The sequence below is a fragment of the Sturnus vulgaris genome, chromosome 3 (genome assembly GCF_052056855.1).
Source record: "Sturnus vulgaris isolate bStuVul1 chromosome 3, bStuVul1.hap1, whole genome shotgun sequence".
Classification (NCBI taxonomy): domain Eukaryota; kingdom Metazoa; phylum Chordata; class Aves; order Passeriformes; family Sturnidae; genus Sturnus; species Sturnus vulgaris.
The window spans coordinates 91,904,426-91,932,075 of NC_142245.1; the positions used below are offsets into that span (position 1 = coordinate 91,904,426).

At 45.1% G+C, this 27,650-nt stretch overlaps 1 protein-coding gene and 1 pseudogene across 6 annotated transcripts in view; one reads left to right on the top strand and one right to left on the bottom strand.

Moving 5' to 3' along the window:
* Positions 1 to 2,813: 2,813 nt before the first annotated feature.
* LOC148224480 (uncharacterized) lies at positions 2,814 to 25,116 on the bottom strand (annotated as a pseudogene).
* A 98-nt stretch (positions 25,117 to 25,214) lies between these two features.
* Positions 25,215 to 27,650, top strand: part of ELOVL5 (ELOVL fatty acid elongase 5) — a 38,954-nt gene continuing 36,518 nt past the window's right edge. The window contains exon 1 of one of the 6 annotated variants that reach the window (XM_014869510.2): positions 25,215 to 25,296. The gene's annotated coding sequence lies outside the window, so the exon portion shown is untranslated. The other 5 variants (XM_088162276.1, XM_088162280.1, XM_088162279.1 and 2 more) reach the window with 5 other exon arrangements.

The window sequence follows — 27,650 nt, forward strand, 5'->3', positions numbered from 1 at the left end:
GGCTAGCTTCATCATTACTTCCCTCTGTGCCAGCCTTACCTTCTCCTTCAGGACCACACCCTTCCTGCCCCCTCCTCTGCCCAGGGAGCACGTCTCCATGGTTGAGTCTCCTATCTGACTGACTGCTTCTTTTGCTCCTGAGTAAGCTCTGCCTCCTAATTTTACCCTGCCTGCCTGCTCCTCTGCAGCTCCATGTCAGCAGCCCCAGACCCACGGGATGCAGAGTGGGAGGCTGTGCCTGCTTCCACTACCCAGGTGGTGAAAGAGACAAAAAAACCTGGGAAGCCAGACATGGGCATGAGCCACACAATAGTCCTCTTAAAATGCCTTACTACTTAACATCATGAAGGAAGACTGCAAGGCTTATGCAGCCTAGACTTGAGGATACAGTGCACAAGTTACAAGCTTGTGTGTGGCTTATTTTGTCAATGGTTAACAAAAAAAAAAGGAAGAAGAGGGAGGTGCTAAGGAGCTCCAGTTTGTCCAAGTTCAGTTTATCTGGCAGCTTTCAGATTTTTCAGTGTGGGCAGAAGACAGGTCTGACATGGAAAGCGAGTTGTAAATTGTCTGCAAGGAGACAGGCAAAGGAAATTCTGCTTTTATTCAGAGACGGGAGAATAGACAGCTGAAATAGAGACCAGCAGGACGTATAGGAGTGGTGAGAAGCTGAGAATAACCTATCAAAGGGTTAACCCATCCTAATAAAGTGAGGTGATAGTCAGGAAGCAACCTAAGAGTGGGCAGAACAGGAAAAAGTCAGAGAAGATGTAGATAGCAGGGAGAGTAGCAGTGTCTTGAAACCTGATGGTCAGGGCAAGTAAGTCTGGCATTTTTTGTAATTTAGGATAGAAGGCCTTTTTGTATTTGCAGAATTTTATCTTTAAAAAAAAACTTCTAAAAAAACTTCTCTAATTTTGAGCCTCTCCTTCCCTCAAGTGATTGCCAAGGAATGCTTTCATATTCTTACCTCATTAGCTTTAGCACACAGCGAGGCAGGCAGGAACTGCTCTGTATCTGGCTACTGTGGAACCAGTTTTGGACATGCAACTGGCAACCCTTTTCTAGGCTAAGAAAGCCAATTCATTCTTCCCAAGAAAATCTGGGGATTCCATCCTCCTTCTGCTTCTTTCTGTGAGGCAGATAGAAACCAAAAAAGAATGAAGCATCACTGAGGTAAAACAGGAATGACCTCAGTCAAAACATCAGGATTTGTTGCTGAAGAGAGAGCCTGGGAAGCAGCTGGATCCAACATGACAAACACTCACTGTGCTGAGTGTGAGCCATGGGACAGCAGGTGAAGCTTTACATGGCTTGTGCCACTGATCCTAATATGAACTCAGGCTTTTGCAGACTTTCAGCAATATTTTGTATAGATCAGGAGTGATAAAAGACGTTTTATAGTGACATTATTTTCCAAGATGGGTTGAAGCATCAGACCCTTGCTCATTTATTGTCCTCTACAAGGGTCTGACCTCCAGACTTCTCCCACATTTGACCTCCGAAGTTTCCCAGGCGTCTCAGCACAAACCTCTCCAGACAGAGGGGAACACCAAGAGACCTGTGTAGGTCCAGTCACTGACCCAACCAGCAATGCTCAAGTCCCAGAAGGACTGAGTCTGGAACGAAAGCAACAGGCTATTCACCAAGTGCAATAGTGGTCACTTTCTGTTTTTCAAGAGAATCTTAGCTTCAAAGTTATTATGAGACCCTTATGTTTTTTTCGCAGATAGTGGAAGTTATACAATGGTGCTTCTTGGGCATGAGTCACTTTCTCAGGCAATGCTCCAAAATCTCTGGCTTCTGGCCAGTCTTAAGCTCTTCTAGGATTCCTGGGAAATAGGGTTTTCCCATTTGAGCTTGTTGTGTAATCAATGCTACTCACTTACTCCATGTAGCTCTGCTTATGTGAGGTGTTGAGGGGGTGTTTCTTTAAAATATCCAGTGTAGGATGGCCAAGAAGTGACATGCTTCTGTCCAAATAACTTCTGAGGCAGCTCAAGCCCCATATAGGCTGCTAATATTCTCTTACAGCTGGAGTATAGCTGGCTTCTGATCCTTGATAACTCCAGCTGCAAAACCCTAATGGCCGACCTCAGGTTTCTCCTGAGGTCCTTTGCCAGAGGCTCCAGGTGAGGCCCTGCTCCCCAGCTGCAGTGTAGAGTATATTTTGCATGGCTGCTCCTGTCCAAACAGCCCAAGAGCTACTGCACGAGATATTTCCAGTTTGATCTGCTCAAAGGCCTGTTGTTACTCAAGGCCCCCCTCGAAGTGGTTGGTTCTTCTTTTGGGTCACTCAATAGAGGGGGCTCACAAGCTGGCCATGACCTGGAATATGCATTCCCCAGAACCCCACAAGGCCTAGAAAAGCTTGTGTTTCCTTCTTGTTAGCTGGTCAAGACAGCTGGTTCTAGGTGTACTGGACACCCCTCCAAATGAAAAGGAAATTGTAGCCTGCATTCTGCTGCCAGGGGCACTGAGAAAAATGCATCAATGATATCAATTGTGGCACCTTTGTGTCCACCTCACACTGAAGTTCCAACATGTCTGTTATGGCAGCGCTCAGAAGCAGCATGACTTCATCAGGCCACGATAATCTGTCAGCCTCCATTCCCCAACAGACCTTGGCACAGGCTGTACAGGACTGTTAAAGAGTGAGCAGGTCCTGCTGGTCACTCCTTGGCTCTCCAGTCAATGAATTAGTTCATGGATGGGAGTTACAGTGTCTCAGTTGGTTGGCTGCCTTTGACTCCAGCTCATATTGAAGCTCCCACATGTCTGGTAGGGTGGCCTGACTTCATTCAGGGCACCAGAGTCTACTGCTCACCACATGGCCTGTGCCTGGGGCTTCTCTTCCCTGTGCCCGGGCCAGGAGAGGACTGATCTCTTGGGCTGCCCCTAAAACCCGGGGTGTGGGCTTGTTAGGATGAGGAAGTACCCAGAGTTTATTCTACATTTCAGAGCCAGGACACCATGTCTATGGCTGGTGTATTTACTTGTGGGTAATGCAATGCAACCGAGCTGCTGGAGTATGATACAGGGACACTTTGAACCACCTTCCTTCACATGGCAACTGTGCAAGGAGCATCCTCTGATCCTTTAGGGACCTGTCACCTTTTAGATCACTACAGACAATTTCCAGCACTGCTAATTCTCTCAGGTACTGGATACCTTCATCTGCAGTGACCCACTTCCCTACGGAGTTTACAAGATCTTCCTTAAATGGATATCTTGCCCTCATTCTTGAGAGAAGCCATCACCAGAGGCAACAAATTGCTCTTTCTTTTCCAATTCCTCTTTCAATCTCCTGATCTTTAGCAAGTGATCCCAGCTCTTTGGCTTCATGACCTTCTAACTGCTGAATGTCATCACCACTATCCCAGCATTAAAGCAGCCAGGCAGAAATCCACTCACCTGGCTGGTGGCTGTAATCTTTTCACAAGTTCTTGAAGTTCAGATGAGGTCAAGGACTGAGTAACCGTGGCTTCCTGTTTAATTTACCTCAAGGCAATTTCTTTGTTGAAGGACCTGCCTCTTGATCTAACTCCTCCTTTCCTATCATTTCTTCTTCTTCTTCTTCTTCTTCTTCTTCTTCTTCTTCTTCTTCTTCTTCTTCTTCTTCTTCTACTTCTTGTGTTTCTTCTTTCTTCTGCTGCTCCTTCTACTGCTTCTTCTTCCTCCTCCTCTCTTACTAATTGGTGGTATGGGCCTGTAACTCACCTTGTCCATCTTTTGGTTTTATTGCTGGAGGAATTACTGCAGTTGCTGTAGTTTGGGTCCCTGTCTCAGCCATAGTCTCTTCAAATGAAGTTTGGGTTCCTGCCCCAACTACAGTCCCCTGAGAGGACTGTGCAATTGCTCAATAGGCACATGCCAGGCCCCAGTACAGGGCAAGAAGCTGCTGGTTTTCATTGGGGTGGGCAAGACACCCTTCTATCAGTTGACGGATCAGTTTGTCAGAGTTTATTACCTGTTCAGGTGTAAAACCCTAAGTAATGGGAGGTGATAACCATCCTAAAAACTTGCCCAAATCCTTCCACAAACCCTGCCACCCAGGAACTGGATGCCTCAGGGTAGATTTCAATAGCTCCTCACCTAAAGATTGTTTTCTCTTACACCAAGATGATGCTGGATTCTATGAACTCCGTAGCCTGCCAACAGTATTAGTATGATTAACAGTATTAGCTAGTAGTATTGCAGCTTGCATAAGGATGAGCAGAGACCATGGGAGACTGCATTATAAAAACATTCACATCAATCTCAGGCAGGGAGAAGGAGGTGTATTCCCTCATCGTCCACAGAAGATAAGCAGTGCAGCTGACAAATTCAATGTCAGGAGCTTGCTACTCGATACTTACTATTTACTATAGCATGCAATAACTAACTGCCTTTATCTTGCCTGAAGTTAGGTTGCCAAAAAATGTACCCTAATGTGTTGACCTTGGCTGGGTGCTTGGTGCCCACCAAGCCACTCTATGACTCCCATTCCCAGTGGGACAGGGTAGAGAAAATAAGATGGAAAACAACTCCTATGTTGAGATAAGGCAGTTTACAAAAGAAAAAAAAATAAATAATAAAAAAAAAGTTTGTGCATAAACAAAGGGAAATGTCAATCTCTACTTCCTATCAGCAAGCAATATTCAGGCACTTCCCAGGAAGCAGGACTTCAGCGCATGGAGCTCCAGAAGGCAAACATTGCAGAATAACAAATGCCCTCCCCGTTCCTCCTCCCTCCCTTAGCTTTCATATCTGAGCTGACATCATATGGTATGGAATATCCCTTTGGTTAATTTGGGTCAGTTAGCCTTGTTGCATCCCCTCCCAGAATTCTGCCCACTCCCAGTCCCTTGGTGGAGGGGAAGGAATGTTACAGGAACAGTGCTGCTCAGCAGTAGCCACAACATTGGTGTGTTAACACCCTTCCAGCTACCAATGCAAAGCACAGCACAGGGAGGGAGCAGTGAACTGTAACTCAGTCAGACCCAACAGAGATATGCTGCTGCTTCTGAGGGTTTACATATACAGTCTCCACACAGAGTACATAAACCAATTCCTTAACATAATTTTTAAAGAATCTCTAGTGGGGAGAGAGGAAAGGATGGAAATTCTCCAGCCTTTTTATTGGACTTTTCCACCACAGAGAACAAAACAGTACACATTTGTAAACCTCTGTATAATACACATTGCATGGCGTGAATGTTTTCCCTGCTTAATCTCAAAACACATAAAATAGAGCAAGAGATGACCAAGGCCAAAGGGGAATTTTCAGAAAAACAGAAGATCTTTCATAATGAGGCAGACAAAATAATTTAGAAATCGTTCTCCTTAAAATAGGTGTCTGGGGGATAAACATGATTGAATCATCTAAGTAAATTGTGGAACTGATCATTGAAGAGGCAAAAATATAAAAGGGTTTTCCAAGTTATCAGCCAAATTAATGGAAGAGATGTGGCTAGCACTTAGATAATGGCATCATCATCATTGTCATTACTATTATTGTCATCATCTGGTTTAATATTCAGTGTTCTGGTTACCATTCCATGGGTGTCATTTCTGTCCAAGGAAATTCACAAACCATGGGATGCTGGAATGGGGTAAATAAGTCAGGGAAGGATCATTTTGTACCAGCTGCTCCTTGTGTTCTTTCCCTAAGCATCCACATCTGTCAGGGAGAGAACATTGGCTTTCTGGTCTGACTAAATTATGTTCTTACAAAATTCAGTGTTAATTGGGAAGCAGGCATAGTAGAAAGGACAGACTTCAGCCTATCAGGTAGGCACTGGAAGCTGGATTGGAATTCAAGCAGTCACTAGTAGAGCAGAGAAGAGAATCAGCAACTCAGAAGAGGTCCCCTAGCAGGTAAACTCCCAGTCACCAACATGCACATGCCCGACTCCAGTGGGAGTAGCCCATGCTTGGGGCCTCCCCTTGTGGATGGCTGTTTGTGGCTGAGCATGCAACTGAATTAAAGTCTTCAGCTTTCTGGGTGAGCCCTCCAAACACAGTAGCATTGCACAGGAGACAACTAGACCAGCTGCAGCCATGTTACTGTGTTCCTTGACAGCAGGGTGAAGCCTTCCCAGCCCTCTCAGCAGTCACACAGAACAGGTACGTGCCTCTCATGAGATGACTCAGGTCTCTCATGGGGCTACCTGTCTAAGAGCCTTGACTATCCAGGATAGAAAGAAAGTCCCAGTGTTTCCTACTGACTTTGCTATGCAGCAGTATTTTCAACTGCTCTGCTCCATGTTCCTGTTCTCAGTGAACAAGAGTGATTCACATCATCTCCCTAACTACTTAAGTAATGTATTAATCTACCTCTAGTTGCTCTTTCTCATGTCCCAACTACTTTCCCAGTGATGTCTTATGACCTGATTAATGGGTACAGGCCACATCTTGGGCAATGCTGTTCTAACAGCCTGTTAATATTAACTAGACACTTTGATGGAATTACTTGTTACTTGGAATCATGGAATGGATACCTAGCTCTACCCATTAGACAGAAAATACCTGGGGCTCAGATATAGTCTAAGGAAAGCATAAATGGCCTGTCTGGTCACATATTTGTACAAAAATATATGGTCAGCTTATTCCCTGCATGGTCCTAGCTCAAGTTCCCCTGTACTCTGCAGGCACAGCCCACGAGTCACACAGGCAGGATGCAGCCACACTATTCAGAGGCAGGTAGAATTTAGCTGTATGATGGTGTGGTCTATCCCCAGCCAGCAGCCAAGCCCCACACGGCTGCTCGCTCACTCTCTCATCAGCGGGATCAGGGAGAAAATCAGAAGAGTAAAAGCTAGAAAATCTGTGTGTTGAGATAAAGACAGTTTAATGGAAAAAGCAAGAGCCACACATGCAAGCAAAACAAAACAAGGAATTAATTCACTGCTATTCATGGTAGATGTTCAGCCATCTGCAGGAGAGCAGGGCCCCATCACATATTACACTGACTTGGGAAAACAAATGCCATCACTCCAAATGCCCCCCCCCGGCCCATCCTCTATCTTCCCCTCACTTTATATACTGAGCATGATGCTGTATGGTCTGGAATATCCCTTTGGTCAGTTTGGGTCACCTGTGTCTCCTTCCAGCTTCCCATGCACCTCCAGCCTCCTCGCCAGTGTGGCAGTATGGAAAGCAGAAAAGGCCTTGGCTCTGTGTAAGCCTTACTCAGCAATAACAAAAACATCTCTATATTATCAACCCTGTGCTCAGCAGAAATCCAAAACATAGCCCCATACCTGCCACTGTAAAGAAAATTACCCTAGCCAAAGCCAGCACATGGACACAAGTAAAGCTGGCAGGTGAGTCAGCCCTCCTGACTATTTCATTTACTAGTATAGATACAGCTTATGTGCCTCTCGCCAACTTCCACTGGCAGAAACAGGTTAGATCTATTAGTGGCTCCACATATTAGTGGTTACCTTCTTTTTTCTTCTGCCTTCAGTCTGAGAGGATTGAACACACGAGAGATGGATTTTCTTGTTTGGACTCGGTTGTTTATTAATTCTTATCTAAAGTACAGAGAGTTCTGCAACACTTCTAGCTAACAAGCTAAAAGCAAGAAAATGTCAGTGTATCTAGCTAGTTACAAGGTCTTCTAAAGCCCAACTATCCAATTAAAAGCTAACATCTATATTATTTATACTTTTGATCCAATGATCAAACACCCGTGACCTGCAGTGCAGTACTTTCTATCCAACCAAAAACTACTCCCTGAAATCATGAAGAAGAAGGAACAAGAAGGAAGAAAGAGATAATGCCCAAGAACGTCCATCTTGTCCCATACCTATTACTATATTCTAAAACCCCAAATTCCAAACCCTTCTTCAACATGTGATACTACACACTTCTATTCTAACTACATACCAGTGATTCTAAGCCTATCACTCAAATTCGGAAGCCTTCTCCAAGGCCTCAAGTCAAAAGCAATGCTCCCTTGAGGGTCAGTGTCAGAAAGCACAGAAAGTTCAAAACTCCCAGGCTTCAGGGTTCCAACAATACCTATAAATTAGACATAATGACATCTTAACTTTCATGTACCCAAATATTTTCTTGGTTTTGTCACCTGACTCTCTACAGAACCAGAAGAATGTTATGCCTTTGGGGTTACATCCAGCAGTACTTGATGACATATCATATACTATACAGGACCAAAGGAGCCCTTCACAGATGAGGAGGTTGGTCAAGCACTGCAGCTCCAGCAAAGCCTCAGAAATGTATGATTCAACCTTGTATAAATCAAGCAGAATTTGAGTCTCAAATAGCAAATGTTCTTTTTATACACTGTCTTCATGTCCAACCTTTTCTAAAACATCTAAAAGCTACATCCTCACTTTGTGTCTGAAATAGGAAGGAGGTTCTAATGCATGGAGGAGGTCTAATATCACTGTCTGTTACTTGTTATGTGTGCAGGAAGTGATGTGCTTTCCTGATAAAGGAAAGTGCAGTTCAAGTGCATTGTAATTTGGAAATTAGGGAACAGAAGCACATAATAGTTGAGGTTGGAAGGTACCTCAAATGCTACTGATCTCATATTTCACTCCTCAACTTCAACCTCATACGGCATTTGTTTAAAAGATGTCACACCTCAGAGCAGAGATGTGTTACTTATGAAGACTATGCAGAGCCATGCAAACCACTGCCTGACAGAAAGGGATGTCCAGAGCATTTTAGATCAACCTGAGGTAGGCCTGCTAGATGTGGGTTCCCTCACCTGATGCACAGTTACAGCACTGAGGTTACCTTGGCATTACATAGACAGTAAGTGACAGCAGAGAGTCATCCATCAGGAGGGTTTTGCAATTGGAATGGGTAAATAGATTATATTTCATTTTTCTTGTCTGCTTATCCATGTTGTTCAACCTACATCTGCACTCAGGGTTTGTTTAAATGTACTAAGGCAATACCCTCAGAGTCCTTTGCAAATACATTGAACATATTTTGGGAAAAATTTTGTTTAACATTTTTAAAAGAGGAAGACAGATCAAGAGTACAGCATGTCTGCTGTCCAGTCCTGTCTACTACAGCAGTTGTTAGTATTCAAAGGGTGGAGAGAGAAAGCTGTTTCTGAGGAGCATTTATCCCTTTTGAATGTTGTATTTGAATTGTGCAATTACAAGGAAAAGGAAAGCAATACAAAAATCACAAAAAGGTGTTTTTGATAAAAGCTTAATCCTTTACAAAATCTAGAAGAGACAGTGGATGACTGCTGCATTTAGGTCTTGTCCTAAATAGTCCGTTTTGCAGGAGGTGTAAGGAATGGCATAAAATTTCAAATTACTGCAAGAGAAGAAAGTGGTTATTGCCCTGATGAACACATGTACTTACACATATCTTTCTGGCAAGATAAAATAGCCTGCAGTATATCCACATTTTAAAGCCTCTTCCCACTACCAGAGGACACAAAAGTGTTGCAAAGTGTTTTAAGAGATTTTTCTTAAATTATTCTGATCTTCTGGTAGTTAAGATTAGCACACAATTTAAGATTTTATGTGAAAACTATTCTTTTGTCCTGTTTTCATAGCAAAACCAAAATCACTTCTTGCTGCAAGCTAAATTTCTTGTGGATCCTGGAAGAAAGAGTGAGAAATTAAGCCCAGACATTAGAGCTCATTCTTGTGCTTTCAGTAAAGCCCTCTGTGGATGACAAAAATACATTTGTACTTATCATCATATGTTTGGTTTCTTCAATTGCTGCCTGGAAATAAATATTGCACTAGCATATCTTTGGTAGTATTGTAAAAAAATCACAAGAGCAGCTCAGGAATATTTCAATGTTAGTAATACCTTGAGCTTGTTTAACAGGCTTACTCAGTGACCTCGGAGCAAGCCCTGAACTATACAGCTGGGAAGGAAAAGGGGAAAACATGGTTTTCAGGAGGAGTGCAAGCATGCCCCAGCCATGCCTGGCTATTTGCCACAGCTGGGGAATAGTTAGCTGACAAAGATGGGAAGTGGCGGTGGCATTTTCTCCCAGCAAAGCATTAAGACTGTTTCCTCCTGCTACTAATGCCACTGTTTGTGACCATGCATTGAAAACAAAGGGCATCTGTTCTTATGAATTTTAAAACATAGTTTGCTTTCTATATAGAAAGAATAAATCTGTTTCGTTTTTCTTCATTGTCAGATATGATTCTTTTTGGGCTTATGACCATTCATGTTCAAACTCCAATTGTTTTTCCTTGTGTTTCCCAAGTGTTATTTTTATAAAGCAATTGTTCCTCTCTAACTGGATAGCAGCAGAAGTAAATCAGCTCCCACGTGTTTAGAAACAAAGGAACAATGAAACATTCAGCCAAGCTTGCCTCAACAGATTACTCTATTTTTTTTATACGTTCAAGGCAATTTGAAACAGGAAAACTGCCCAAGAGCTCAGAGGATTTGGGAGGAGGTACTCTGAGCAGCAACTGTGACTCGCCTGGGAGATTAGGGGCCAGATCCTCCCCTCACTTAAGACCCTGGAAATTGTGCAACTGCCCAAACAGAGCTGGGAGAATAATTTGATCCATTTTCTTGCAGTGGTACACTGAGGGTAAATTACTGTGATTAAAGATTTACGTTTGTCAGTTGAAGTTCAGTAATTTGGTAATGACAGCGGCTCCAAATATCTCAGCAGAATAAGCAAAATTCAAGCATGAAGAGACTCTTACGGTCCTGGGGAGAGGTGAAAAAGCAAAGTGGGATCAGAGCCACCAGGTGCCAGGATTTTGGGAGCAAGTGCAGCCAAGGTAGGCAGCCCACAGTTCCCCTGTCTTGCCATAGGCAGCTGCCCAGCCTTGCTTGTAACATTGATGAATCCTGCTCTGCCATTCTTGGCCCCGGGGCAGTTGTGAAAGAAGACTTGTTATTTCCACCCTGCAACCAACAGGTTTTACATGATCATACTGTGGGCTGACAGCAAACAGGCAGTGGAAGCCATCTGTCACCTGGGAAGCTGTCTAGGCACTTCTGTTCAATTTCGTGGACATACACTTCCTTAACTAGGGGGTGGCACTTATACGCAGGGTCTCTCCTGTCTGGAAGCACATAGCTCTTAATAAGGCTAAGGCCATATTTTAGACCTTGAAAGCAATTTCCAGTTGTGTGATCTGAAACCCAGCAAAATTATTAAGCATCTTCCTCCAAGACATGAAAGAGAGAGAGGAGGGCATCACCTACATGCCTTCAGTCAGGAGCTGCAGTAAGGACATGGTGCTTTACACATCTCCCTGGCACTCCTAGGACGTGCAGAAAGATACCAAACCTAGTTCAAACTGTTGAAGCTGTCATGTGGGCTGAAAAACTTGTGTTCCACCAGCTTTCAGTTTTACTCTATGACCTTTTCTTTTGATTCTTTTTCTCAGCTAACTAAACTGAACAACCAACATCATAAATATTTGTGACTTTGGTGATACTATATAATGTAAAAAGGAAGGAGGTGCAGGAAGGAAGTACGTATTTTTAGAAGAAAAAGAGGATGTTCTGAAAGTACCTGAAGACAGATACCAGCAATGCTGGTATTGAAAAAAATTGCATATGAAATGCTTTTCTGATTTGAATTTATCTGAGGGATGAAACATGGTCTGATGGAGGAACTTTGGTCGTAGCCATAGGATTTAAGATGACAACATGATCATGCAGATATAGCGTGAAGAAAGAGACTTCTGTGTTCCTGTGGTGAACAAGGCCCAAACATCCCCATGCTGGGATGGGGATAGCTGTAAGGGTGCACTCAATAGTCATGGTTAGAAGTGCACAGACTGATAGACTGGAAGAGACATCAGCCAGTGGACAGTCAGTGGGGGGGAAGAAAATACCAAGTGGAGGTTCATGTTGCTAATCAAAAACTGACCTGCAGATGGGCAAGACCAACAGATAAGGTACTAGATGAGGCTGGAAGCAATTTGGGTCCCAAACTGTTGTTCAGCTCATATCTGCTCAGCCCACTACCCTTCCTGACAGGTTAGCACAAGTCTCCATAGTGGTACCAGTTGAGATGCTGTGCCAGGCATGGCATCATGACAGCCACATCCCATCACTGTTTGCAAGAATTTAAATAATTAAATTCTAATTTTAACAAAAATCTGAACCATCTAAACATAAAAGGATACTGTAGGTCTCTCAACAAGCAAAGCCTCTGCTAATGATACCTACTGTACAAATATCATGCTCAGGGACAGGGCTCCAAATAATGCCAACTGATTTTCTTTCTTAAGGTCCAGAAGATTTGCCAAAGAAGTCTCATAAGACACTTCCTCTACAGTTCTTATTTTCCTTTCCAAAGGCATGCTCAGGATTTCACCCCTCCTGTGGTTTCTGGGAGCCCTGTGCTGCCTTCCCTTCTCATGCACCCCACAGAGATATTTGCTGTGGCCTGGCCACTTGCCCCCAGCCAGGGCAGGGCACATTTGCACCTCAGCTAAGGCTAAAGCAATGTGAAAAGGGCATGACAGAAATATGTCCCTACAAATCTGCTGGGATGTTATCAGCACCTCAAGCTGCCCCTCGGGCACCTCCCCAGGCATTCCCAGAAGAGGAGGGAGCATGAATCAAGCCAAGCACAACCTGTTCATGCCTTTAGCCAAACCTTGGCCTCCAGCAAAACAAAAACATGCCTTGAAGTACCTCAGGGAGTGGCCCGCAGCAGCACATCTGAGGCAAGAGGACAGGAGGCAGGACTGACTGTGGAAAAAGAAACAACAGAAGCTTCCCGGCAAGGGCAGGGCCAAAGCTGGCACCTGAGTCACGGCGGCTGCCCTTGGATTCCGCGATGGGAGCGCTGCTCCCTGCAGCACCACTCCACTGATCCACAGAGCCAGGGCAGCCCTGCTGCCAGCCTTCATTCCTACAGTCTGCCCATTCACTCCTCTGCTTACAGTTTTCACAGAATGGAGAATGATGTCTGGTAGATAGAACTGAGTATAGAATTTGGGTTTTTTCCCCTTCACAAGAGATAGGGTTTTTTCCAGATAAAATAGCATTTAAAAGGGAATATGTTAACTATGGGGTTTTTAAATAGCTTTTACCCAAAGCGATGCAATTAGTCATGATCCAGGAACAGTTTGCCCCACAAAATCCAATTTTCAGTTGTTGTCTGAAATCAATGTGAGGCTCATTCCTTCTGCTGTTAAAATCAATGGCAATTTGAGTTCAAGAAGCTGGATCCTGGTTCTGTAAAAATGTAAACCAGATTTTTCACTCTTTGCCCTGCTTTTTTTAAAAAAAGAAATCCATCACACCCTAACTATGTTAGCTTCCCTCTCTTATAAATACATGTTTCTAAAGAAGTTTAAGAAAGACTTTACTCTTTTGACTGAAATATTTCCTTTATATTACAGTACCTATAGAGATGATTCTGTGACCTTTCAGCAGCTACATGTGAATTTCTCAAGTACATAGGACTGGACTACTTTCATCTAGGTGGTGGTTTTTCACAGCTGTGTGACTCTGGGGTCCCTTACACTGTGCATCCTAACAAGCCTCAGGAACATTCCTGAGACTGGGAAGCAGAGCCATTGTGTCCCACCACCTGTGGGCATGCTGCAATTTGCAAGGGCCAGTCATGGCACTAATTTGCTCTAAGGCTTGACTGACAAATAGAAAAAAAATTATTGAACTGAGAGAGGTCTAGTCAATATCTGCTGTTGCAGAGCTACTATCTTTCAGTTCTAGTTGTATGAGATCTGACAGCATGGTTTTCTTTCTCCTTGAACATTCAGTCAAAAAAAGAGGAGTTAATGTAGGGAAATAAACCTTTGATGTGAGAAAAAAAGAATACAAAATAATAAAACCAGAAAATGTATTAAGAGTATGGTTTTGAGATATTGTGGGCTTTTAAAGCAGATAAAGAAGTCAGTATTTTCAAAAGTCTGTTTGTAATGAGAGGTAGAAATGAGAGGTCTAATCAGAGGTACCTTTCTAGAAAAGGAGACCATCAGCAGGAACAAATAGTGGAAAGCATGTAGCACCCATACCCATGTCAGCAGAGACAAATGACACTAGCCATGATCCCTTAATCTAGCACAAGTGCTTACTCGGTCTGGAAGGAATGATCCATTCTTCTCGTGGCTCCCAGGCCTCCGGCCCATTCTGTCCCTTGCACTTGCATTTGACCTCTAAAAGTCTCCTAGTCCAACCTCCCTGCAGTAAGCAGCAAAGTCTTCAACTAGATCAGGTTGCTCAGAGCCCTGCCCAACCTTATTGTGAGCATTTCCAGAGATGGAGCGTGTGTCAGATCTCGAGGCAAGCTGTTCCAGGGTGTTACTTAGTCCACAGCTGTAACCCTACAGTGAATTATTCCAGCCCCTTCTTAGTCTTTCAGTTACCAGCATGCCTATGAAAGTTGTTAGATTTCAAGGGAAACAACCCCTCTTACTGACCTTGATGCATTCTGGGTTTTACTGGGAATGAAAATAATACATATACAGTCCATCAGGTAAAACCTGAGTTTAAATAGTCAAGCTTCATTTTCTTAGAAGCCTTTATCCTGTGTTTAAGCTAAAACAGGATCTAGACAACAGATAACGTGTTTATTGCACCCTACCCGGGCAGGTTGCTGACACAGTTGTCCATGTGAGCAATTAGGTGTGTAATGTGCTGCAAGCATCAACCAGGGATGAGTATTTTATAAAGCCAACATTCCACATCATTCATTTGGGATGTGCAAGCTTCCCCTGCTGATTCATGTCAAATCAATTCTAAGTACTGTTAAGAGTACAATGGTGCAGTAAGAAACACTGATAAATGTATTAAAGAGAGGCACTAGTCTGTGGTGTTAATACACACCGAGTGGAGTTCAAAGCTCCTCAGTGCCTCTGTGGCCCATCCTGCCACCCCTGGGGATGACTATCCTTTAAAGCCACAGTGCTGGGAACACTAAGCCTCCTTGTCAGAGCAATGTTCCAGAAGAAATCAGATGACTGCAGCTTTTAAGTCAGTCTGGCAGAGGCTAGGGTTGAGGAAAGGGCAGGGGAACGGCAAGCACCATGAAATAAAACACAGGGTCCAAGTATAACAAAGCTATGTGTTGGAAGCAGGAGGGGTAGTTAGTAGTCTTGCCCAGAGGTCACATCCCATGGAGCTCCTTGTGGATGGGGCAGGAGCTCTCTGCAGCAGGCACAGTACAAACACAGCTGAGGAAGAGATGCACTGCCCCAGCCCACCCTGGCATCCATGCACTTATGGGGCAAACATACATTGCTGCTTCAGTGTCAGAAAACAGCCAGCTTTATGAGTTGAAACACACTTTTCTGCCTTCCTTTAAAAAAGACAGCTCTCCACTATCAAAAGGCAGAGTTGGATTCAGTCATTCTGCCATTCTGATCTTAATGGGCTTCATGCTGTTGGCACTATTAGACAAGTCTTTACAGTGTGGGTGGAAGCAGAAAGTCTGCCAAGAGCCCCAAAACTATGTGAAGAATGGGGGTTTCTGATGAGAGCCTCTGATGATGAATCTCCTGCTACTGCATGTGTGAGAACAGGGCAGAAGTCTGAGCTCTGTGCTACCTTTTCTCTGCTGACAGTGCTCTCACTGCAGGGTTGGAACAAAAATGCAACGATTATAAAAAGTGACACGATCAATGATCCATACAAGGGATATAACAAGGCAACTACCTTGTCAAAATGATATGAGAAGCGGTTATAGCGAAAAAGCAAATAGCCTCAGTGATGCTTTTTTTTCCTCACAAAAGTAGGTTGAAGAAACCAGGATACATCAAAGCTGACAGTTCATTGAATTTGGCAGCAGTTCAAAGGTAGAATGTCTTGTGGCTGTGAGCTCACACCCATTATCTGCAAGAGGTAATAAACAAGGAGCATGGACACCTCACACAGAATAAAGGAATGAACTGATTGTTCTTCCAAGTATCAGAGGATGCTCTATGCAGCCCCCTACAAAGGAAATGCACATAGTTAATAAGAAACTACTGTAATAAAATAACAATCTCCTGGCTGACAGGTGGCATAAAGGAATTATGTAAAATATACACTTCACTGAGGCTCTAATGCTTCTACTGGTATACAATAAAAAGATAAGAAAAGCTGTTTACAAAGACCATCCATGTGTGTTAAGTCCACACACAAAGCTCTGTTCAAGTGAAAGGTGAGGAAGGTGTCAGGATATCACCTATCTGGAGCTAAAGCTTCAAAGCAGTTTTTCTCAGTGATAACTGCATCTGGAGTTTAGTGCATTTCAGCTCAGACAATTTTTAACTTGTCTAATTATAGCATGTTGGTAGTGATACTATAATTATGAGAACAGAGGCACTCTCATATTCAAGCCTAGAAGAGCTGCTGGTGCCTAGGAGAGCTGGTAGCAGCAGTTAGTGTCCTCAGCATATACTGAACTACTTTAGTTCTTGTTAAAATGTATGTAAGGGCTCAGGTGCCTGAAGCTGACCAAGTGGCTGTGCAGGAGCAAGAGCTAAAAGCTCTCAGTCCCCAGCAAAAGCATAGCATGGTACCTTTGATCTGCAAAAGTTTAGACTCATGTGCTTCATTTCTCATTTCCAACAGAAAGAAAGAGCACAAACTTAATTCTGTAGCTTGATGTGATAATTCATTAAAGAGCAGTAACTTGGCATTTCTGAGTTCCAGCTGTTTTGTCCTGACCCAGAGAAGCCGTTTTGGAGATGTAAGGGTCCAGAGACATCCCACAGCAGCCATTCCCACACAGAGGCTGGGGGTAGCAGTGAACAAGTCACAGCAACTTTCAATTTTAGAAAAATTCACTGAATAAAATCACTTCAACAATAAAATAAAAACAGTCTTTAGTCCAACCATACTAAAGAGCTTCCTTTTAAATGAGAAAAACACAATTACAAGAATACAGATTAATTCGATTAGATACAAGTTTTGTATTTAAAGTTATCAAATCGTAACAGTACAGCTATTAGACAGTGATACAGCCGAAGCAGAAAACGAGATCAAATTCAGAAACAAAATATTTTGCCACAGAAATCACGGAAAAGATAAACCCTAAATGCAAGAGACAAAACTGTAGCAGGACTCAAAAAGCAGAACTCGCCTCATTTACAATGGAGTTATGAGGGAAGCAGTCAGTATGACCCACATCTATCACATCATCAGTACCATGAAGCTAAGTAGGATGGATATGGATGTGAAAGATCATTATGTACATTCTGACAATAGTGTAATCATGCCATCCTCCTTTTCAAACAGCCCAATAAACAAGAAATCCTAATAACTGTTAGTCAGACTTTGCTGCTCAAGCACTGAAATAAAAATTTGTGTCAAAGAATTGGAAACAAAAATTACAGCAGACAAATAAACAGGTTTTAGCAGACTGCAGCTTGAAAATGCTAAAAATGCAATAAATTATGAAGGTGGGAATTTGGAAAGAAGACTACAGACCAAATTATGTACCAGAGGCACAGGAGAAATGTTAGGTGTCATCAAAATAGGTGTAAGGCTTAATGAAAAAAACATAAAACTAAAAGACAAGACTGTAAAGCACAAATGTTTTTATACATAAAAGACAAGTCTGGATAAATGTCACCTCAGCAGCAATAAAAAAAAAAACAAAACGTTTTGGAAGCAAACCCAAGTATTTTAAGTACTATTTTCATGGTGAAGTAAGTAGACACTGTTTAAAAAGAGTTGTGTGGAAGGCAAGGCGCTCAAGAAGAAATTAATGAGACTGAGCAGAGCATTGTTTTAAATGTAATTTATTTTCAAAAGTGTAAATCAGGCTTGTTTCTTTGAAGACCAGTCCTCAGGGACTGCAGCCTCTGCTCAAAGCAAGAACTCTTCTTTCTCAGGACCCCATCATGACCTCCTGTGGATTTTAACATGGCTTTGGTTGGCAGTCAGAGTCTCAACCTACACACTTGGGACATGATGGTCCGTGGGGCTGGGGATGTTCTTTTTGGCTGCTGACCTTGCACAGCAGGAATAGTTCAGTATCTTTGGATATGCTGTGGAAAATCACACTCTGCCTAAGGGTAAGGGAATGGATTCAGCCATCTCTAAGACTTTTGCTTACTTACAACCTCATGATGAGCCCATGAGGCTGCTCTGGATAGCGACCAGGAGTGTACCCAGTCTTCCCCTAGAGCTCCTTGGGTCATTATCAAAATTGCTTCAGGGGATGTGACATTTCTGTACCCTTCTCCCATCTAAGTATTTGAAGTGTGCTATGTATGCATACAGTGGGAAAGAATCCCTGCCCTGAGTTTACAGTGTGAGTGGTCAAAACAAGATAAGAGTGAGGGAGGAACAGAGGAATATCCACCATTTTTTATCTCATTATGTACCTATCTTGTATTGTTCACAGCTGGGAACAAAAATGCATTCCTAGGAGAATAAAGCCAAATCACCCATCCTTCCCAGGGAAAGGCAAGATACATTTCATCTGACAAGAAGAAGGGTTATGTTAAAATACTTCCTACATAAAACCTGACCTGGATTGGTTGTTATATCACTCATCAAAGATTATTCCCAATAGCTGGCAGGTTGCTGCTGGTAGCTTACAGGTGAGGAACCCACCCAGGGCCCCATCACAGTTCTCCTGAGATCAGCAGCAGAGCTAGAAACAGCAACAGCAGCCACTGTGTTGAGTGGCTCACTCTTCAGCTGCACATCTCCAGAAGGCACTCTGAAGATGGTCAGTGAGAATGAGAAAAACCCCAAAACACCAGTTACTTTGTATGTTTAATTTTTATCCTGGCTTTTTTTTCCCAGCTGTCTGTAAAATACATTCTCAGCCTTCCTCTTTCCTGGGCCACATAAGTGTAGGTCCCAAGAAGACTGCAAAGACCACAGGGCAAAGGCAGATTCTGCTTTCCCAGGAGAGAGCTGAAATAATCCTTATAAGTGGGAAAAGATATCTGAACACTTTAGCTGAGCAAGCAACAGAGACAGCACATTGGATTTGCAAGTTCTGCTAGGAAGATGGGCAGGGGAGGGCTCGGAGTTGTGTGCTGAGGCTTTAGTATCCTGCAGCCAGGAAGGCAGGCTGCAGGCTGGTCTGCACAGATACTGATACTTCAATAAAATAGACTATTAGAATAGTATACAATAGTTTTAACTCAGGACAAATGTCCAGGTATAATGGTTTTCTCAAAATGCACAATAGATTTTCAATGGATACTTAAGGCTGAAAGAGTAAAGGACTTATATCGGAATCAAAGTGCTCTGTAGAGAAACAGCCTCCTCAAAAACATGACAACAGTGATGACTTAATAACTATCCTGACCATCAGCAGTTGGCACCACGAGGTCCACCAACAAAGCAGTTTGAATGGATTTAATACTTTAAAAATTCCAACATGGAATGATAACCATTCAGATTCATTACATGTTTCCAGGCAAACCAGGGCATTTACAAAAATACTTTCCCTCATATCTTTTTTAAAAACATGATTTACTATTTGTTCTAAGCAGTAAGACAGTGTTTTCTCTCAACAACAGGATTATCTCAGTTTATACTGGTTGTGATTAAAGAGAAAAGCATGGCACATGAAGAGGTATTGAAAATGCTGCCCTAAGTGATCTCTAAATCAGAACACCTAATAATCTTCATGGAAATACAGTGTTGCACTCTTACCAGCTCCCTTATACTGAGTAACATGACAGCTCAAAATCCCAGTGCCACTAGTTCCAAGATTAAGAAGAAAATTGTTGTCAGAGTGCAATGGACAACGATGGATTTATGATTCTTTGGAAAATCACACATTGTTTTGAAGGATTAGATGTTGTAATCCATACCACAAGTCAACAAAAATACACCATAGCAGGAACAGGCAAGGAGCAAGGCATCCAATTACTAATGCAAAATAATGCAGTCTATACTTTGTTTGCCCTACTGTGATTAGCATTAGCTCTTATAAAATCACTCTCCTCCAGCAGAAGCTGCTTGCTACATGAAGTGAAAATACACTTTCCCCTTAAAGAGCTTCTGCTCTTCACTGTAGATGTGCCCAAATTTTGCGGGGAATACCCGAAGGTAGGCAGGGAAGGAGAGAGCAAGGCTGGACTCACAGGGCTGTCTGAGATGGGAGCAGAGCAGTGTGACAGAGGCACACCAGGGTGACTCTCCATGCTGTCCCCTCCCCAGCACACTGCAGCCACCAGCAACCCCTGGAGGGGCCAAGGTGGGTCATGCCCTGCCAGAGTCTGGGTCTGCTCCAGAGGGAGAGGTGTGGTTTGAGTATAGGATTATAAACAAGCCAGTACAGATTTCCACGTCTCCTGCAGACACTGTGAAAGAGGAGGCAGACTGGTGACAGACGGCTCTAGCCACACGTTAGCTGAGTTTATCACTGCGTAACTCTGGGTTAAGTGACCACTTTCTTCACGCCCATTTTGGAACTACTTGATCATCAGAAACACCTTGTTATTCTTTCTGTGTCTCCTATTTGCAGCCCCAGCAGTGCTGTAGGAGCAAACTACCTGCTATATAGTGGCAAGATTCTTGGGACTCGTTATTCTCTGAACTCTGGGTAATTAAAGTTTTAGCAGCATTTACAAGGGTGGACTTTAATCACATCTTCTCTCTCTGAAATTATGAGCAGCATGGTGAGAAAGAAGAACATACTAACATTAGTGATAGAGAAAACTCCATAATTATTTGATCTATTTGACAAGAAACAAAATATTTTGGTCTTGTGGGACACTATTTGGGCTAAATCTGTGTCTTAAAATACACAGTTTAAAGTTTGGTGAGTTGGTGCAGGTCTTCAATCCTATTCAATTATTTGCCTACAGCACTGCACACTGCAGGGAGACATAAAAGAAAGAGGAAATGCAGAATAGTAACTACTGTTAATGTAAAATGCATGAAAATGGATTATGAACACAGGGCCAAGAATTTTTTTCCACTCTAGCTTGTAAGAATTTTGCAAAAAGCACCCTCAAAAACTAAGACTACTTTGTAACGTGATGATACCTCAGAACAGAGAGTTCACACCAGTTCTGTGTTGCAATCTCAAAAATAGCAGCTTCGTCTAGTAATTTGCTTATGAGACCTGAAAATACAAAATTGTGAAGGAAGACTTGCTTGGAAGCTTTTCCTACAAAGGTCAAGTACTTAAAACTGAGACAAAGTTGTACACACAGCATGAAGCATTTGTCGTCTGCACAACAGAAAAAAACCACCATATTCAGAACAAACAGATGTTGCAGTTTCAAGCCTGATTCTTTAGTCCAGTGTTTGATCTAGGAGCAGTAATCACATCCCATTTACTGCCCTGATAAAGAACATGGAGCTGCCACAGTCAGCTTGGATGGATGCCAAGGCAAACTCAGGCAGAACTGAAAAATCCCGTTAAGATGACTGAGTGGCAAATGATGGTTATTTATTCTAATCAATTTGTTAATTTACTTCTGGAAAAAATGGATTAATTTGTTCCTAATCAAAACAAGAACCTATTCATTACAGTGTGTATGACGAACCACTACTACATAGGCATAGCTAGGATTTCTATTTTTTTTTTTTTTTTTTTTTTTAAAGAAGACAGATTTGGTAACTCACCCCCCCCCCCCCCAAAAAAAAAAAAAAAGACCATTTGGGCTTGTTTTCCTGGAACACATACTTCTAACCCTTTAGCCAGGCTAATTTCAAACACCATGCTGGTAGTCCTTCCATTCCAAGTTCTTTTGTCCTCTCAGTGCTGCAGCCCTCGCTGACTTTTCACTCTACTTTCAAATGTTCCAGCTGTTCTCTTCCTACTCATACTCTCAAACACTATTATCTATTTAACCTCTTCCCTTTGTGTATGTTGATTAAGTGAGGATAACCCTATCTGCTGAGGCCTCTTTGTCACCTCTGCTGCTGCTGCCTAGGCTGGGTCACCTAGTACTTGGCTTTCCACAGTGCTCAGATTCTGCCTCTTCTCTCTCAACAGTCAGGATTACAATAGTCATGAGATACAGTTTAAAATTATATGCAATATAGTATATGTATTATTTTACATCAGCCCTAGCAATCCTTCTGTCTAAATCCTGAATAATGTGTAATTTGCCCTTCTCTGAACTCCAGCCTCATTGATTCCACTCTGATAACAAGGTCTCTGAAGCCCCTCCTGAGTAAACATTCCAGCAGCAATTTCATCAGTGCTCAGTGGAGAGGTCAGTGGTAATGTCTTCACTCCTGACAAACCTGCAGATGCTTCAAGAAGATGAGGATGATACTGGGACTCAGTACATCTGCAGCCCAGAATTACACTGGCCAGCTCCTACCCCTATTAAATGCCAAACATTTAGTGCCAAAACATTTGGCATTGTTTGCTAAGTTCTCCCAGGTGGGTAATTCTGACATTTTCCTTGCTGTGACCTTGCTCTTGTTCTCTGACTGATAACAGCACGAGCACATTGGAGAGACCAGGAAAGAGATGAACCAGCAGACCAGCTGGCAGTCAGGGAGTCTCACGCTGGAGCCAGGCTGGCAGGACCAAAATGTCACCCCCCAGCCTCATTGTTTCCTCCATAAGCTGTTGTGTCTTCCCTCTCCAGTGCCACTTACTTGGCACCCTGGGCATACAGAGTCTCATTAAAACCCAACCACCAAGCAAGGAAGGCAAGCTCCACAGTGAAGGGAGGCACAGCAGGTACATGCCAGCCTCTGGTGGGCCTGGGGCACACTTCCCTGCCTGTGGGATGCGGTGTGGAGACCAGCAAGCAGCACATCCCTTTCCTGCATAGGGTGCTGCTCACTCCTCAGCTACACTCCCTATGCCCCACTCCATCCCTTTCTGCATCTCAAGTTCTTATTTGTTATTTTTGAACAGCCAGATTGAGTCTTAATTATTTAAGCACCTTCCAGATTTAGAAAGCTGTTTTGGCTGTGAAAGTAAAACTCGGTGCAATCATCTCTCATTAATAAATCATGGAAACAAATGTGTATGCCTGTTGGGAAGGAATTTTATTTAAAGCACACTGAAAAGTGCTTTAAATAAAGTGTGAAAAGACCCAACGCTGGTCACGTTTCAGTGAGTTCAGCACATTTTGGATCAAGTGAGAAAAAATGGGACTTATGCCCTATTCAATTAAGATGGCTTGACTTTTCACAAATACAAAGGGATGCTTCAGAAACATCCAAAACACAAATTTGGGTGAAGCGTCTTCAGAAAGGCATACTCACCTGACAGTTGAGCTGCTTTTTGTAGGGTTTGGGGTTTTTTTCCAAAGTGTTAAAACACATAGGCAAGGGTTTGGTCCTTTAGGGAAATAAAGATTTGAGCTTTAAAACAAAAAGAGGAAAAATCCTGTCCAACATCAACCAAATAGCATTCCTAACATCTTACTCTAATAAAAGAAATAAGATTAAAGAACAGTGGCATAGCCTCAGTGTTTACTTTAGTGAGAGATTTTGTCTTATCCCAGAAAGAGGTTAAGGGACATAATTTCTGATCCCACTGGGAAACACTCTGCATTATTGTACTCATAGAATCATAGAATTCTAGTATATGCTGAGTCGGAGGGACCCCCCAGGATGATTGAGCCCAACTCCTGACCCAGCATAGGATACCCCAAGAGTCCAACCACATTCCAAAGAGCATTGTCCAAATGCTTCTTGAACTGTCTCAGGCTTGGTGCTGTGACCACTCCCTAGGAAGCCTGTTCCAGTGCCCAAGCACCCTCTGGGTGAAGAACCTCTTTCCTGATACCCAACTTAAACCTCCCCTGACTCAGGTCCATGACATCTTCTCAAGTCCTGCCTCTTGTCACAAGAGTAAAGAGATGAGTGCCTGCTCCTCCACTACCCCTCGTGACAATGTTGAAAAGCACAACGAGGTCTCCCCTCAGTCTCCTCCACGCTGAACAGACCAAGTGACCTCAGCTGCTCCTCACACAGCTTCACCTCAAGGCCCTTCACATCCTCGTAGCCCTCCTTTTGATGCTCTCAAATAGCTTAATGTCCTTTTTATATTGTGATGACCAAAACAGCACACAGGTCTCAAGGTGAGGCCACCCCAGTGCAGAGCAGAGTGGAACAATCCCCTCCTTTGACCAGCTGGTGATGTTCCCCAGGACACAGATGGCTCTCTTGGGACCTCTTCTTGACTATTTACAGCCCATCATCAACTCTGGGAGCTGTTCGCACGCTGAGCTTCAATCAGGTGAGGTAAGGTTGCAATACATTGCTTCAGATAAATGACCATGGGTATGGGCCTCGGTAAATGACTGTGGACATGGTATCACTGCCCAGAAGAAGCGACTGGATGTTGGGTTGGCAAGAGCCAGTTTTGACGGCTACACCCAACCAGCTGTCTTCTATAGCTGAGGGAAAGATCCAGGAAACCCTTTTCATTCCAGCTTTCTAAAATTGTGTTGGGGGTTGGGGAAACAAATTGCTAACTGCTTCCCATAGAGTGGAGATACTTGATCTTGAATAAACCCCATGCAAATTACTGCTTGTCTCTTCTCCTTTGCAAAGCAAAGCTGCACCTTATTTATGTAGCATTTTCATTTAATTAACAAGAGATGGAACAAACTCTTAGGGAGGGGAAGAAATTAAAAGGTCATCTTTCATCACTAGGGAATAGTGAGAGGGGAAAAGAAACGGAAGTGTTTCTTCCTGTAGGCCGTAAGACCATCAAGGCACCCTCACTGCTGCCCCGTTACGACCTCGGGGAGGTAATGAAGTGTCTGGAGAGAACTTTTCTTCCCCTGTTGAGCATCCCTGCCATTGGAAGGGAGCCAGAGAGGGTGCTTTGAGATTCCTTCCTCAGATATCTGACACTGTAGGGAGCAGCTCAGCATATGCATGTAAATTACACAACAAAAACAGCGGCTTTATTATACGACCGAGTTAAAATACTACCTACCTAATTGCAGCCAGAGCTTACATTCAAAAATGCTGTCACGTTGCAAAGCCCGTTACTTCAAAACACAGGAAACATCAACTACATCTGCCTGGGGCCCTTAATGTAGGCCCGCGGCTCATTTAATTGGGACAGTCTTTAATTACATGGTCCCATATTGTTTTTCACAGGGCCCCCCGCTGCAACGGCCCGGGCTGGGAGCCCTCATGGCCCGCGGAGCCGCCCTCCGCTCCCCGGCCCGCCCGGGACCTGTTGGACGCGGCGGCTCCGAGCCCCGGGCGGCGGGAGCCCCGCACGAGCCGCTCTCGAGCCGCCCCTGCCGCCCGATTGGCTCTCTGCCATCGTGACGTCATAGCGCCCCTCCGCCGCCGCCCGTGAGCCCCCCGCACCACTCTGACGTCACCGTCAGCCCACGGCCGGCAGGGGGGCGGGGCCCGCACCCCGCGCCCGCCCCTCGGCCCCGCCCCCCGCGCTCACAGCGGGACAGACCGGCCGGTGCTGCCCGCTGCCCCCAGCGCCGCCGCCGCCGCCAGGTAGGGCCGCGTCCCCGGCCGGGAGGGAGCGCAGCGTCGGGGTTCCCCGCCCGGAGACGGGATGCGGTGCGGCCGTCCGGGCCCGGAGGGGGATGCGGAGGATGAGGCGGGCGGGGGTCACGGTGGGCGGGGGGCGCCGCTCCGCGGGGCGCGCAACAAGTGCGGCGGCAGCGCTGGCGATGCGCGGAGCAGAGGGTGGACTTGGCGAGCGGCAGGGCTGCGGCCGGGAACGGGGCCGGCAGTGGCGGGCAGGCCGGCCGGAGAAGGGAGGGGACGGGGCGGCGGAAGGGACGGGGCTCTCGCCGGGAGCGTCTTTTCTCCGGTGCAGTTTAGTCAAGAGTATGATGCAATCCCGCATTGCCATGGATACTGCATCCCGGGCGGCGGCGGCAGCGCCTTCCGCCGTGCGGGGCACGGGGTGGGGTGGAATAACAGGGGCAGGAAGGGAGGAGACCCCGCACCTCAGCCCCCATCCTCGGCCGTGGATGCCTTCCCGAGGAGCTCGCGGAGAGCTGAGCGCTGCCACGGCTCCAGACAGAAACCCTGATCCGTCTGTTTCCGTCATGTGGGGCGTGCATCCCGCCAGCCTGGCCCCGCTGAGGCGGCTGCTGCCGGCCGGGGGAACAGCCCGGCGGAGAGGCAGGCTGTCAGCGGAAGGGCTCCTCGGCCTCGGAAGGGAAGGCTGTTACTTCTGCTTCCCTGCCCCTTGCCCAGCGCCCCTGACCGTCTTACTGGTTTAGAACCGGAGCCGCTGGCAGGGTAGTTCCCCGGGTCTGTGTGTGGGACAGGACACGCGTTAAACCAGCGCCGTGGAGATGTGCAGTGCTTCTGAAAGGGGCCAGCCTGTTTAAAACCTAGATGTGTAAAGAGTACGTGCCTTAGGAAATGAGCAGAAAAGGAAGGGCAAACGATAGAAATGTGTCAGTGTGTCAGATGCCGGTGCAGAGACTTTTAAAAAAACTTTATGACTTTGCTTTTATCTCTTTATCTCCTGGAAGCCCTCGGGCGCCAGCAGCATTAGAAGCAGTGCCCGGGGTTATCTGAGGTATTGTCTTGGGCAGTGTGTTTTCTCCTTCTCTGCTTGCGTTCCTTGCTTTTCTGCCCTCATTTCCTTTCCCCTGATTCCCAGGGGAGCGGCATCTGAGGATCCCACTCCAGAGAGCTTGCCGGTATCGATCTGTGCTGTGAGTCTGCAGACAAGAGGTCAGTTTTGCAGACCTGGGCAGGAATAGTCGCAGGAATAGGCTTGCTCGGCGAGGAGGGCTCCTGGCAGACAGAGGCGTTTCTCGCTCCGGCAGCTGGGTGCCCTGCCCGCTCCGAGTCCAGGCGCGGATGAACGGCAGTGCCCCGTACGGCTCATTTGTATTCTCAGTGCTTCGGGCTCTCTCTCATGCTGTGGGATTCAGTGCCATGGCAGAGTTCTCGTGGCTGTGACAGAAAACTCCAGCAAAGAGCTCAGCCGGCTCCTAGCGATGGCGAGGGAAAACAAGGCAGGGGCATGGCTGTAGTTGGGATGCTTCCCATCAGGAAGTCTCCAAAACCGCTCCGTGCAAATGGAAACACGCCCTGCAGCTGAAACTGGAGGAGGATGAGCGTGCAGGCGTCTCCCGTGGCGGCACAGCCTTTCGCCGGAGTCTTGGGCCAGGTTTTTGCAGGGTGAGGTTATCTCTGTCAGAGCAGCTCCCTGCCAGGACCTGACAGCCGCGGGCCTGCCGTGAACCGCCGGCTGAAATTATCGCCGGTGGCCGCGGTTGGGTGGAGGGTTTGCGGCTGCGAACTTCTTGTAGATGCGGGCTGATGGTGTTGCTGCATCATTAAGCTGCTAGCGGAGAGGGAGGGCATTTATTTGAACTTGCGAATAATGCTGAGGAGTTTGAGATGTATTTCACTCTAAGCCCTTCTCGCTCCTTCAGTGCAGTCACAGCCCGAAGTTTTTCTCTGCTGTTAAAATACTACGCAGCTAGAGATAGGTCCTGGTGCAGGCTCACCGCTGCTAACAGCAGCTGAAGCTGTGTCAGGGAGAGTCAGCCTGTGCCACACGTGATCGTCTGATGCTGATCAGCAATAAAAGCTAGACTTTTTTATATAAGTATTCATGTATTTGTGGTGTGCTAGACATAGTCTGCTTTCAGATCCCCAAGTAGCCAACGCAAGTACTCTGGCTGGGGGTAGCTGTACTTGCACACGAGGGGAGAATTTTACCTGAAACTTTTGGTACCTGGAGATAGCTGGGGGTCAGCTGGGTGGAAATCCCTTCCCAGCTTTCTGTGAACTTAGGAGCAAATGGATCACTGTGCTGAATTTGCCAAAGAAAGTAAGCATGGATTTGTTCTCAGGGATGCTGTTGCCAGCTG